Below are 15,782 nucleotides of genomic sequence, written 5' to 3'. Positions count from 1 at the left end.
GCCATGATCTGCCTGGATTGCATAGAGGCCCAGTCATGACAACACTGGGTAAAACCAGGTATGTAATGGAATTGGAAAGAGTTTTTTTAAAAACTTTCATTAGCATGTTGATGAGAGGGGAGGGAGGAACCAAGGAAGGGAAAATACAAGCAGATTAAACCGTTATAAAGAATGCACCAACCTGACCCACAAAAGTCTCAGTACACACCAATCCTTGTCATGTATTTTAATGATCAAAGCACACAATACACAACGGGAATTACACCCGAGACACCCAAATTTCATGTTCTACACTCAGCTGGGTATTCTCTGGAGGAACCAAATCTTCCTGTATTGGTCTGCAGCCAAACCTGCAAAAACAGAAATATATAATAAGCAGATGGAAACATTAAGCATTTACAAGAGGGCCTAGCATCAAATACATTTTTCATGTACAGTGCAGCGTGCTCAGTAATGTATCAACATATGTATTCCCTCTCATAGAGAACACAGTACTCCCCCCCCTGACAGTGCCTCCATCTGCTTTCTCTCCAGAAGTACACAGCTATCTTTGTTCAGGCATCATCCCGGGTCATCATCTACTTCCTGGACTGAGATGCCAGCTCAGAGATGACACAGTCATGTGAATCCTGGTGCTTGTGTTCACAGATGTCTGACACAAATCAGCCCCTGCTCATCTTGTGAATTTCTACCAAGTTATAATGTAGCTGCCTGATCACTGGGAGAGGGGAGATCGTGTAAATGCCTCCTCCTGCTTGCAGCAGACTGATGACACCCTCTCAGTCTAGCCATCTTTTTTTTTTGTATAGAGTAAGGAACCTCATTGGGTCCCAAGCCCTACCCCATAGAAGCCATTGAGGTTGTGTACATTAGAGCCTATCATCTAATAGAGAAAAGGAGATATGGGGGGTCCTGTACATTAGAGCCTATCATCTAATAGAGAATAGGAGATATGGGGGGTCCTGTACATTAGAGCCTATCATCTAATAGAGAACAGGAGATATGGGGGGTCCTGTACATTAGAGCCTATCATCTAATAGAGAACAGGAGATATGGGGGGTCCTGTACATTAGAGCCTATCATCTAATAGAGAAAAGGAGATATGGGGGGGTCCTGTACATTAGAGCCTATCATCTAGTAGAGAACAGGAGATATGATCGTCCTGTACATTAGAGCCTATCATCTAATAGAGAACAGGAGATATGAGGGTCCTGTACATTAGAGCCTATCATCTAATAGAGAACAGGAGATATGAGGATCCTGTATATTAGAGCCTGTCATCTAATAGTCTGGTCTACAACCGACTAAGCGACCATCTGACCATGAATAAACTTCTTGATCCCCTTCAGTCCGGTTTTCGCCCTCAACACTCCACGGAAACTGCTCTCCTTAAACTCTCAAATGACCTACTAATGGCTAAAGCCAATGGACACTATTCTGTACTACTTCTCCTGGATCTCTCTGCTGCCTTTGACACAGTGGACCACCCCCTCCTCCTCAAAAAACTCCACTCCTTTGGTCTCCGTGACTGTACTCTTCGCTGGTTCTCATCCTACCTATCCCACCGCTCCTTCAGTGTCACTTACAACTCTACTTCCTCCTCTGCTCTTCCTTCTTCCGTTGGGGTCCCCCAAGGTTCTGTTCTCGGACCTCTCCTTTTCTCAATCTACACCACCTCCTTGGGTCAGTTGATTGCCTCCCACGGCTTTAAATATCATCTCTACGCTGATGACACCCAAATCTATCTCTCCACCCCCCAGCTCTCTCCATCTGTCTCCTCACGCATTACCAACTTACTAGCAGACATATCAGCCTGGATGTCACATCACTTTCTCAAACTCAACCTATCCAAAACCGAGCTCATGATATTTCCTCCCTCAGGTGCCACTTCCCCTGATCTCCCTGTCAAGATCAACGGCTCAACTATCAACCCATCTCCCCACGCCAAGGTCCTAGGTGTAATCCTGGACTCTGAACTAACCTTTCGACCCCACATTCTATCACTATCCAAAGCTTGCCGCCTCAATCTTCGCAACATCTCCAAGATACGTCCCTTCCTAACCAATGACACCACAAAGCTTCTAATCCACTCCCTGGTCATCTCCCGCCTTGACTACTGCAACTCCCTCCTCATTGGTTTACCTCTAAATAGGCTATCCCCACTTCAGTCCATCATGAACGCTGCGGCCAGGCTCATCCACCACATAAACCACTCAGCGTCTGCTACACCCCTCTGCCAATCCCTCCATTGGCTGCCACTCAGTCACCGAATTAAATTCAAGATACTAACTATAACTTACAAAGCCATCCACAACCTGGCCCCTAGCTACATCTCTAACCTAGTCACAAAATACCAACCTAATCGTTCTCTTCGCTCCTCCCAAGACCTCCTGTTCTCAAACCCCCTTGTCACCTCATCCCATGCTCGCCTCCAGGACTTCTCCAGAGCCTCCCCCATCCTCTGGAATGCTCTACCCCAATCCGTCCGATTTTCTCCTACTTTATCCACTTTCAGACGATCCCTGAAAACTCATCTCTTCAGAGAAGCCTATCTGGCCCCCACCTAACAACTGTACATTTATCTTCTCAATTAGCACATCACCCACAGTTATTACCTCTTGTATCTCTTGACCTTCCCTCTTAGATTGTAAGCTCTAAGGAGCAGGGCCCTCTGATTCCTACTGTATCAAATTGTATTGTATTTGTACTGTCTACCCTCTAGTTGTAAAGCGCTACGTAAACTGTTGGCGCTATATAAATACTGTATAATACTGTATTTTTTTTGTATAGAGTATAGAGTATAGAGTAAGAGTAAGGAACCTCATTGGGTCCCAAACCCTACCCCATAGAAGCCATTGAGGTTGTGTACATTAGAGCCTATCATCTAATAGAGAAAAGGAGATATGGGGGGTCCTGTACATTAGAGCCTATCATCTAATAGAGAACAGGAGATATGGGGGGTCCTGTACATTAGAGCCTATCATCTAATAGAGAAAAGGAGATATGGGGGGGTCCTGTACATTAGAGCCTATCATCTAGTAGAGAACAGGAGATATGATCGTCCTGTACATTAGAGCCTATCATCTAATAGGGAACAGGTGGGATGGGGGTCCTGTACATTAGAGCCTATCATCTAATAGAAAACAGGAGATATGAGGGTCCTGTACATTAGAGCCTATCATCTAATAGAGAACAGGAGGTATGAGGGTCCTGTACATTAGAGCCTATCATCTAATAGAGAACAGGAGGTATGAGGGTCCTGTATATTAGAGCCTATCATCTAATAGAGAACAGGAGATATGAGGGTCTTGTATATTAGAGCCTATCATCTAATAGAGAACAGGAGATATGAGGGTCCTGTATATTAGAGCCTATCATCTAATAGAGAACAGGAGATATGAGGGTCTTGTATATTAGAGCCTATTATCTAATAGAGAACAGGAGATATGAGGGTCCTGTACATTAGAGCCTATCATCTAATAGAGAACAGGAGATATGAGGGTCCTGTATATTAGAGCCTATCATCTAATAGAGAACAGGAGATATGAGGGTCTTGTATATTAGAGCCTATCATCTAATAGAGAACAGAAGATATGAGGGTCCTGTACATTAGAGCCTATCATCTAATAGAGAACAGGATATATGAGGGTCCTGTACATTAGAGCCTATCATCTAATAGAGAACAGGAGATATGAGGGTCCTGTATATTAGAGCCTATCATCTAATAGAGAAAAGGAGATATGAGGGTCTTGTACATTAGAGCCTATCATCTAATAGAGAACAGGAGATATGAGGGTCCTGTATATTAGAGCCTATCATCTAATAGAGAAAAGGAGATATGAGGGTCTTGTACATTAGAGCCTATCATCTAATAGAGAATAGGAGATATGAGGGTCCTGTACATTAGAGCCTATCATCCAGTGGCAGAATTACCAGGGTCGCAACAGTAGCAGTTGCGACGGGGCCCAGCATGCCGCCACTGTGTGTGTGTGTGGGGGGGGCCCAGCAGGGTTGCTCTTCACACACGGCTCTGAGTGGAGATCGTGTGTCATAAAACAATAGCACAGGGACACCGGCGGCATTAACGTTCTACTTGCTCCCCCTTCTCCCCCCTCCTCTCTCCTGTGTGCTCCGTGGGAAATGTGAGCTCCTTAGCTTCACACTAGACTGCCACACAGGAGAGGGAGGGGGGGGGAGAAGGGGGAGAGCCGTGAGATCAGCTGTGTGTCCTCTCTCATCCCCTGCCAGAGAGGACGGACGGGCAAGTAGAACGTTAATGCCACCGGTGTCTCTGTGCTATTGTTCTATGACACACGATCTCCGCTCAGAGCCGTGCTGTCCTGAGAAGGCAGACGACACTGATGGAAATTAATAGACGGCACTGATGAGCACTGATAGAAGGTACTGATGAGCACTAATAGAAGGCACTGATGAGCACTGATAGAAGGCACTGATGAGCACTGATAGAAAGCACTGATGAGCACTGATAGAAGGCACTGATGAGCACTGATAGAAAGCACTGATGAGCACTGATAGACGGCACTGATGAGCACTGATAGAAGGCACTGATGAGCACTAATAGAAGGCACTGATGAGCACTGATAGAAAACACTGATGAGCACTGATAGACGGCACTGATGAGCACTGATAGAAGGCACTGATGAGCACTGATGAGCACTAATAGAAGGCACTGATGAGCACTAATAGAAGGCACTGATGAGCACTAATAGAAGGCACTGATGAGCACTGATGAGCACTAATAGAAGGCACTGATGAGCACTAATAGAAGGCACTGATAAGCACTAATAGAAGGCACTGATGAGCACTGATAGAAGGAACCGATGAGCACTGATGAGCACTGATAGAAGGCACTGATGAGCACTAATAGAAGGCACTGATGAGCACTGATAGAAGGCACTGATGAGCACTGATAAGCACTAATAGAAGGCACTGATGAGCACTAATAGAAGGCACTGATGAGCACTGATAGAAGGCACTGATGGGAACTGATAGAAAGCACTGATGAGCACTGATAGAAGGCACTGATGGGAACTGATATAAAGCACTGATGAGCACTGATAGAAGGCACTGATTAGCACTAATAGAAGGCACTGATGAGCACTGTTAGAAGGCAATGATGAGCACTGATATAAGGCACTGATGAGCACTGATAGAAGGCACTGATGGGCACTGATGAGCACTGATAGAAGGCACTGATGGGCACTGATGAGCACTGATAGAAGGCACTGATGGACACTGATGAGCACTGATAGAAGGCACTGATGGGCACTGATGAGCACTGATAGACAGCACTGATGAGCACTGATAGAAGGCACTGATAGAAGGCACTGATGGGCACTGATAGGAGGCACTGATGGGCACTGATAGGAGGCACTGATGAGCACTGATAGGCCACATTGATGAGCACTGATAGGCAGCACTGATAGGAGGCACTAATGTGCACTGATAGGCTGCACTGATAGGTGGCATTGATGGGCACTGATAGGTGGCATTTATGGGCACTGATAGGTGGTACTGATGGGCACTGAGGAACACTGATAGGCAGAACTCAGGCAGTATTGATGGGCTTTGATGGGCATAATTGAAGAGTACTGATAGGTGGCACTGATGGACGCTGTTAGGCGGCATTAATGAGCACTGATAGGTGGTGCTGATAGGCAGAAATGATGGGCACTAATAGGCGGCATTAATGAGCACTGATAGGTAACACTTGTAGGTGGAAGTGATGGGCACTGATAGGCAGCATTGATGAGCACTGATAGGCAGCACTGATGGGCACTGATAGATGGCACTGATGATTGGGGCACTGATTATCAGTGTAAACAATTTACTGACATTCTTGACAGTTAACGGCAGTCATTTCCTAACACAGACACAGCGTGTGAGGAAAGGGCTGTGGATAACCGGCAAGTCTGTTTACATGTGATCAGCTGATCACATGGTAAAGGGCCGATGTGATTGCGCTGGATGCACATCCCAGGGGTCATGCGGGAAGCACGGTTTTGGGAGGATGTCACACCCTCCCAAAATTGGAAGCCCGGGGCTCGGATGGAAGGGGGGCCCATCATGGTTTCTTGCACCGGGGCGCTGAAGGGTCTAGTTACGCCTCTGCTATCATCTAATGGAAAATGGGATGTATGAAGGTCCTGTACATTAGAGCCTATCATCTAATAAAGAACAGGAGATATGAGGGCCCTGTATATTGGAGCCTATCATCTAATAGAGAACAGGAGATATGAGGGTCCTGTACATTAGAGCCTATCATCTAATAGGGAACTGGAGATATGAGGGTCCTGTACATTAGAGCCTATCATCTAATAGAGAACAGGAGATATGAGGGTCCTGTATATTAGAGCCTATCATCTAATAGAGAACAGGAGATATGAGGGTCTTGTATATTAGAGCCTATCATCTAATAGGGATGAATTTTTTTATTCATATATATATACCCATTTATCCTATTATACTTTGTTTCAGACATTATATCCATGCATCTGCCCCTGAAGAGCGAGCAGAGACTCGCGAAACGCGTAGGGTATCATCGATGCTCTCTATATATGTTTAAATGCTGGGTTGTTGTTATGTTGTGGGTATTATTACTCACACATTGCTTTATTCATGTATGTACAATTACTCATTTTTTTACATTTACCTACTGATGTAGTAATTTACCATGTACTGTATGGTTGTTTTATGGATATGTATTGTGTGTAATGATTGATGTTTTGTTTATACGTTTGCTGATAGCTTGGCCACTATGCCGGGTAATGCACACTTATTGCTATTCCCATTTGGTTATACAGCATCTTGTAATTAATAAAATGATTTTATTGCATTCTCATGTATGTGTGCCTAATCTCTCCCACCTCACTCAAAGTCCCAGGGCGACTTCCCCCACATTATCTAATAGGGAACAGGAGATATGAGGGTCTTGTATATTAGAGCCTATCATCTAATAGAGAACAGGAGATATGAGGGTTATGTATATTAGAGCCAATCATCTAATAGGGAACAGGAGATATGAAGGTCCTGTATATTAGTGACTATCATCCAATAGGGAACAGGTGGGATGAGCATTCTGTACATTAGAGCCTATCATCTAATAGGGAACCAGAGGTATGAAGGTCCTGTACATTAGAGCCTATCATCTAATAGGGAACAGGTGGGATGGGGGTCCTGTACATTAGAGCCTATCATCTAATAGCGAACAGGAGATATGAGGGTCCTGTATATTAGAGCCTATCATCTAATAGGGAACAGGAGATATGAAGGTCCTGTATATTAGTGACTATCATCCAATAGGGAACAGGTGGGATGAGCATTCTGTACATTAGAGCCTATCATCTAATAGGGAACAGGTGGGAAGCGCATTCAGTACATTGAAGCCTATGATCTCATCAGGGCAGGGATGAGTTTCTGGTTGTTAGGACACTGGCGGGTACCAGCTCCCTGACAACCAGCAGCTCTGAGTTGGAACTGTCACATGTAGCAATTATAGGAATACCACTGAAAAAATTTACTTTCTGCTGCTGCCCGATGTCCGATCTGCGTTAAAATAAGGTGTAAAACAATATGGTAAACACCACAAAACAAAAAACTGAATGCATGTTTTTTAGTGATTTGCCTGTTCCTGAGATAAACACTGCATGAGATATTTTAAACAGAAAAATGAATGCAGTATTTATCTATTAGTAAATTGAGCCCTCGATTTCCTCGCTGTGCTCTTAACTTAGCATTGTTACCTTAGACATTCGTGCAGGCTTTATTGCAGGGGGTTCTGCAGCATTTTTGATTCGGGCGGCACTCACGGTCAAAGGTGCACTCTGGTTTAAGCCACGGGGTCAGACATGCTATCCTGGGAACCGCTGGACAAGCTTTCTGAGCTGCAACACAAATATAGAGGAACTTTAATTGGTTTTACCTGGCCTAGTAGAATGCATTTCCCTGTTCCCAGCACTGTGTTTGTCTTATAAATAGGTTGGTTCCTTTATCACCATATAATACACAGGAAATGCTTGATTTGGCCACATCTTCCCCTCGCGTATCAGGACGTATAAACAACGAATTTACTCCAGCCTAAACTTGCTTTGTTTTATCTAAAGTGTCTTGAAGATGGAGCATGGCATCATCTTACTTTTCTCCTTCCAGAAACTGTAGTAATTTTGAGTTTATTTGAGTCAATTTTTCAAGTGTATACATGTTTAAATTACTGTATATATCTAATTATTGTTTTGCAAATGAACATAAAAAAACAAACAAACAAAAAAAAAGTATTAATTGACAAAGGATTTCCAGAGCACTGCAGGTTAGCAAAATAGACAACACAGCAGAGGAAGCTTGCTTTGCAGCTCCCTTTGTCTGATTGAAACTTCATCATAAACCCTAAGGGAGAAGTCATAGATGTGATGACTCAGTATTGATGTTAGTGAAGTGAAAAGGAGAAGAGCTCTCTCTCTCTCTCTCTCTCTCTCTCTCTCTCTATCTCTCTCTCTCCCTCTCTCTCTCTCTCTCTCTCTGTCTCTCTCTCTCTATCTCTCTCTCTATCTCTCTATCTCACTCTCTCTTGCAAAACAAAACACCGGCCTACAGTCTCCCTTCTTCCACACATCTCTCCATTTTTTTGCTCTCCCCTTGTTCTTATCTATATATAGTGCTTGACTGTTCTTTTTTTTTGGAGACCTCATACCTGGCTGTACTGGAGGCAAGTTCCATAAATCATATCCCCCAGGATGCCCCTGTATCTTTATATACTTGTTGACCTTTTTATTGGAGACATGTGAACCTTGTCCCCAGCTCTATTGGAGGGAGGCTCCATGGGTCCCACACTCAAGGTTGGCCCATGTGAGGTCACCAGCTCTTCTTATCCTTATATACTTCTTGACTGTTTTGCTGGAGACATGTGAACCTCATCCCTGGCTCTACTGGAGAGAAGCTCCATGGGTCATACCCTCGAGCTTGCCCCATGTGAGGTTACCCCCTCTTCTTAACCTTATATACTTCTTAACCATTTTCTTGTAGAAACCAGAACATCATATCTGGCTCTGCTAGTTCAAAGCTCCATAGAGCATACCCTTGAGGTTGCCCCCTGTGAGCTCACTCCCTGTTCTTATCTTTATCTACTTCTTGACCTTTTTATTGGAGACACGTGAACCTTGTCCCCGGCTCTACTGGAGGGAGATTCCATGAGTCATACACTTGAGGTTGCCTCATCTGAGGTCACCCCCTCTTATCTTTAAAAACTTCTGGACAGTTTTCCTGGAGATAATGTGATCCTTATCCCTGGCTCTACTGGAGAGAAGCTCCATAGGTCTAACCTTGGAGGTTGCCCCCTGTGAGGACACCCCTCTTCTTATCTTTATATACTTCATGACTGTTTTCAAAGAGATATGTTAACCTCATCAACAGCTCTACTGGAGGAAAGCTCCATAGGTCATATCCATGAGGTTGCCCCTTGTGAGGTCACCCCCTCTTCTTTTTGGGTAGACACCCAAACCTCACATCTGGCTCTACTGAATGAAACCTCCATAGATCATACCTTTAAGGTTGCCCCCTGTGAGCTCACCCCCTGTTCTTAGCTTTATGTACTTCTTGGCCTTTTTCTTGGAGATACATGAACAATACTACTACTACTACTACTACTACTACTACTACTACTACTACTACATTAAGGAGAATGATGTATTTTGTTTAACCTGAGTGACTAACTTAAAATGTATCTAAAGGAAAAAATATAGCATTGCATCTTACAAAATAATTACATAAATAGATAAACAAGTAAATAAATAATAATAAACAAATAATAAGGACAACGTATGTTAAACCTCGGTTACCAACTTAAAATTTATCTAAAGAAAAAAATTATAGCATTGCATCTTACAAAATAAATACATAAATGGGTAAATTAATAATAAAATAATAATAATAATAACAATAATAATAATAACAATAATAATAAATAATGAGAATGTGTATTTTTAAACCTCAGTGATTAACTTAAAACGTATCTAAAGAAAAAAAAATTATAGTATCCATGCATCTTACAAAAAATAATAATAATACATTTTTTATTAATAATAAATACTGTAACAATAATAAATGAATAAAACAAAGATAAAAGTAAAAAAACCCACAAAGCAACACTGGAGAATATAAGAAGATATTGCTACAACTGGATGTGAAAATTTTTCTCCAATTAATAAATTTCCCAAGTTGGATATTTCACTTTTAGATAAAGACAGATTGAATCACCTGAATCTTTTATCTCCAGTACGGGGAACTTTGCACCGCAGTGCCCATTTTTTAAATGAAAAACTGGAACATCTAAACATCACCCTATTCTGGGCCGGGTGCACCAAACTGGTATGGTACTCGGAAAGGGGCAAATCCACTAATATTACATGTGGTAATATTGCTTATTTCATCAAAGAGGGTATAACCTCAGGCGGTATTAAATTTTCGCTTGGGCCAAAGCATTTTTAATTGTAGTGGAAGTGAGAGATATCCAAGCTTCTGTTAAGTGGAATCTTGTCTTTAATACATTTTATTCATGCACTTCTAATTGTTTTTAATGGCTTACAAGTCATGAACTGAGGGTGTCATGCCAAATATTAATATATTTAATTGCAGTAATCATAGGATGGGGATAATTTATCTTTCGTCAGCATTGCCCTTTGCCCAATCAGAAAGCAGTTGGGAAGCCCTTCCTCTTTGACTGCCATGAGGTGCAATACAAACTCCCCCTACAGTTGGATCTGTGGTGGATCGATTTCAAAAGAAATTTGGTTGGTAGGTGACTGGGAAATGACATGTTGCCTCCTCGGTGCCTGCTTTAACCCTTTAAAACTGCACCACTGAGAAGTAGGGTGGCTGCAGTGTGGCCCCATTAATTTCAATGGGTTGTATATACCAGGCAGTCACAGGGGGGTCAAATTTTGGACGCACTTGGAAAGCAAAGCATCAAAGCCGCGGTATGTGTACAACTCCATCCAGCTACCTTTGCAGCTTCAGTGGGGAGATCAGGGGAGGTAAAACAGGGATACAAATTCCTATTTTAATGCCCCCTCCCACAGCTAATGCAAATCAGCTCTAAATGTAATCAATTCTCTAACACAATCCCCAATTCTGAGCATATCATATGAATAAAAAGGACAAGCCAGGAACAGTCTGGCTGGGGAGGAAAGACTACATGATACTGGACATCCTCCAGCCAGGAAATGAGGCGGGCTCTACTTGATTTACTGCAACTTCGAATGCACATTCTGAGAAGCTCACAGTGTGCAGTGAAATAGGAGTAAGCCATTTCAGCACAGGGGGGAGCCTGTACAACTGTGCAAGACTAAAGAGAAGTCTGGGGATCAAATTTAAAGTTAAATTTACACATCCAAATGAAATAACACAACAAACTAATAATAAGTAAAGTTGTCCCCCAAGTTCTGCCATTCTCTGAGTGTTTGACCCTTGTTGGTTGACTTACCTATGTTGTTAGGATGTGGAGGAGGTGGATGGTGGGGTTGAATAGGTGGAGGAGGTGGATGGTTGGGTTGAATAGGTGGAGGAGGTGGATGGTGGGGTTGAATAGGTGGAGGAGGTGGATGGTGGGGTTGAATAGGTGGAGGAGGTGGCTTGTGGGGTGGAGGATCTGGATAGTGGGGTTGGTTGTCCGCATAGATGGCTGCACAGCTCAGGAGGAGGAGGAGGAAGACGCCGGTGTAAGGAGACATGGTTAAGTCTATGGAGTCTATGAGATTCGGGATGTACACGGCGTGTTATATAGGACTCAGTACAGGAGGAGATCAGGGAGGAGGTGGAATGTTAGAGAAGAAGATATTATTATATCCAGAGTTCCATCATACAAATTATAGCCTAGTAGGATATTTTGGTTTTTAATATACACTTTACTACATATGACATTAATAATGACGGGACGCCACTATAATTATATTCTTACAAATATAAAACTTTCCTCTCACATGACAGAGAAGACTTCAGAATTGGAAGATAGTGAAAACAATGCTATTTCTTCTTTACATTGTTATAGCAGGAAGAGTACACCTGATGAAGATGAAGATGACACCCCAAACAATTGATCCACATATAGGACCTGAGAAGTAGATGAATAAGAGTGCCATATCAAAGCACCCAAATGGAATTATTCAATCACATGTTAAATACTTGTTCTGCCCCACATGTATGTATTTTTTATATCTTGTATGTCTGTATGCACCTCATTAGACCCGACCTTTTTGGACAGTATGGTCACTGTTAACATTGCTCCATCAGTTAAGGTTGAAGGTAAGCCCACCTAGATCAAAGCCTTCCATTGCCATGCCTCTCCTCTTGGACATGGACACTCCAGGAGCTTTCTACAACTTATCTACTAGCCATGGAGGAGTTACAGTTGGGTGAGAAAGTCTCCCCTTATAGCTTGCCATACCCTGGTAGATCATTGAACAAATGTTCATGCAAAGAAAATTCATCAGTACATTTGAAAACATTAACAGAACCAGAAACAGTTCAAATGTACTTCAAAATTTTGTTTGCTTAAACATTTGAATATGGTATGTCCTTTTCCAAACAAAAACCACATTCGTTCTCTAAGAGAAAAAAAAAATTCTCATCACTACAATCAATATTGAATGTTTATTTGAACCCTAGAGGTAGAGCCGACCCTCCTGTTCAGGGCCAGGCCCCACCAGTTCAGCGAGGGGCTGAGGGCAGACTCTTTAAATACCTTTGGGCACATGCACAGTAATCCTGCCAGCCCTGGCTCCCAGCAATTAAATAAAAGTTCCCTGGTCCGCATTAGTTTAGCAGTAAGGGCCAAGGACAGAGAGGGGACCATTTACTCATTTTTGGGAGCAGGTGGAATAATCCTTTGTGCTGCAGCTTCCAACAATTAAATTAAAGTTCTGGCCTCTTCTTTTATATCAATCCACTGGGGCGGGCCAGAATTTTAATTTACTTGTTGGAAGCCACGGTACAGAGGATTATTCCGCCTGACCCAACGTGAATGAGTAAGGTGTATATAGTATAGTACACCCAAAACATTTGACAAGTAGAGATGGGCCAAACACCCAAAAGTTCTAACCCGAACGACGCATCATGAACCCCATTGAAGTGCCCATTTTGAAGGCTGATATGCAAGTAATTGGCCATAAAAGGGATATGGGGTCTGGGTACTGCCCTGGGCGACATGTATTAATAAATTTATTTTTTTAAACGATCACCTTTTCAGGAGCAGTGATTTTAATTGTGCAACAATAAAAATGAAAAATTCCTTTAACCACTTCCCACCAGCCCTATTGCGGATTGACATGGGCAATGTGACTCCGTTATCCTAACTGGACGTCATATGACGTCCAGCAGTATAAGCCGCTCATACGCACCCCCGGGGGCGCGCAGCACGGTGATCGGTGGTGCTGTGTGTCACTCCGACACACTGCATCTCCAATTGTGGTAAAGAGGCTATGACGTAGGCTCTTTACCACGTGATCAGCTGTGACCAATCACAGCTGATCACAGCAGTAACCAGGAAGTATCGGTAAACGACTTTCCTCGGTTTGCACTGACAGGGAGAGCCGATCGGCGGCTCTCCTGTCAGAGGGGGTATACGCTGATAATCTGCACATTGATTAGCAGCTCAGCCCGCATCAGAGGTGCCCACCACATCTGCCAATCACTGCCCATCAGATGCCAGTCAGTGCCCTTGAAAATTCCAGTCAGTGCCCATGAAAATGTCAATTCGTGCCCATCAAAAATGCCAATCAGTGCCCATCAGTAACACCTGTCAGTGCCCATCACAGATGCCAATTAGTGGCCATCAGTAATAAATGTCAGTGCCTCCTCATCAGTGCCGCCTATTAGTGCCCATCAATGCCACCCATCAGTGCCCATCAGTGCTGCATATCATTGCCGCCTATCAGTGCTGCATATTAGTGCCTCCAATCAGCTGGTACAAGTCCAGTCAGCAAGTTGTCCTTAAAATTAGGAATAATGGTCTGGTTTTAACATGACTAAGTACTTTGGTAACTCTTGGGTGTAAGCCACCTGGTCCTGGTAATTTATTCACCATAAATGTTACTAGACTGGTTTCTGTCAGCCACAAAGGTACATTTAATACATTGTTATTAGCATTGTTATCTTGTTAATCATACCCCTCCTTTCATTCATATAAACTAAGTAGAAGAAGAATGTATTCAATACATAAATACAAAGAATAGAGACGTCAACTCCAAACGTCCTTGTTGGTTCTTTATTGGTGCATAAAAAAAGTGAGTGAAACGATACAGGGGCTCACACGTTCCGGCTTACAAGCCTTGATCACAGTATTCAATACAGTTGTCTTCTCCCTGTCTCTTGTCACCCACTTCCCCATATCATCTTTTATAGGGCCAATATGTTCTGACCTAGATTTCTTACTATTAATATATTAAAAAAAAATGTTTTTTTTTTGTTGTTTTTTTACTCTCCTTAGCAATGTGTCTCTTATAATCTACTATTTTAGCTGCCCTGATAACACTCTTGCATTTCCTATTGCATTCTTTGTTGTTTTGGAATGCCGATGGTGACCCTTCAGGCATATATTTTTTAAAGGACAGTTTTCCTTGGTAATGTGCCTTTTTTACCTTATTATTTAGTCACTCGGGTTTGACTTTTGCTGTTTTATGTTTGTTGCCCAGTAAAATGATGAATGTCCTTGTTTAATATGTCCTTAAAACCTACTTTTCTTTAGTGTTCTTAGTAGCAAGAATTTGATCCCAATTAGTAATATTTAACATGGCTATTTTGAAATAAGTGTACTTATCCTTCCCTTGTGTCTCTCTTTACCATAATTTACAACAAATATAATGACTCTGTGATTGTTATTGCCTAAAACATCCATCGCGTTCACATATATAATCAGCTCTGTGTTGTCTGTAATTAGTAGGTCCAGTAGAGCAGTAGTCATCAACCCTGTACTCAGGGCTCACTAAGAGGTCAGGTTTTATGTATTGCCTTGGGGAGATGCAGACTAGAATACTGCAATCAATGAGCAGCAAATGATATCACCTTTGATGTATTTCAGTTATCTTGCAAACCTGGCCTATTAGTGGGCCCCAAGGACAGGAGTTGATGACCACTGCAGTAGAGCATATCTCTAGTTGGTGTAATTGTCCTGATTGACATTCAAAAAACAATGAGCCTTAGTGTGCCCTTCCCTTTGCCCAATCAATATCAAGATAGTTAAAGTCCCCCATGATTATAACATTAGCCCAGCTTCCAGAAATCTCTATCTGTGAAAGGGGATGGGTCTTCTCCTCTGCTTTAATGTTAGGGAGCCTATAGCATACACCCACAATTCATTTAACATTTGTTTTGTCCCTTTGAAGCTCCAGGCATAAAAACTCCATCTCCTCACTAGCCCCATTAGGAAAGTTATCCCTCACATCCACCATCAAATCGCTCTTGAAATATACATACTGTAGATCTTTAGTTATCACCAGAGGTATCACCAGCTGGAGAAAAAAAACTCCTGATTCCTCTATATAGATCTTTAGTTATCACTAGAGGGATCACCAGCAGGAGGAAGGAGGTCCTGATTCCTTTATAAAGATGTAGCACCCTCCTAGGTAGGTGCTAGAAAGTGTATATCATTTTTTTGGCTTTTCTGCTTAACAGAGAAGCAGACAGGCAAATTTAAGTGCCGTCTGCTTAACAGATAGCTGTGATTGTTTAGTGAGGTCTGCTCAATGTGCTGTGGTTTTGCTCATGCTGTCTTGATG

At 42.7% G+C, this 15,782-nt stretch overlaps 1 long non-coding RNA gene across 1 annotated transcript; it reads right to left on the bottom strand.

Annotated features, from left to right (window-relative positions):
- Positions 1 to 211: 211 nt before the first annotated feature.
- Positions 212 to 11,807, bottom strand: LOC141139032 (uncharacterized). The gene is made up of 3 exons (XR_012243708.1): positions 11,495 to 11,807; positions 7,764 to 7,904; positions 212 to 350 (listed from the first exon to the last, which is right to left on the bottom strand). It is a non-coding gene; the product is annotated as an uncharacterized lncRNA (long non-coding RNA).
- Positions 11,808 to 15,782: the final 3,975 nt, after the last annotated feature.

Source organism: Aquarana catesbeiana, linkage group LG04, assembly GCF_042186555.1.
Source record: "Aquarana catesbeiana isolate 2022-GZ linkage group LG04, ASM4218655v1, whole genome shotgun sequence".
Classification (NCBI taxonomy): domain Eukaryota; kingdom Metazoa; phylum Chordata; class Amphibia; order Anura; family Ranidae; genus Aquarana; species Aquarana catesbeiana.
This window is presented reverse-complemented; position numbering and strand designations above follow the sequence as displayed.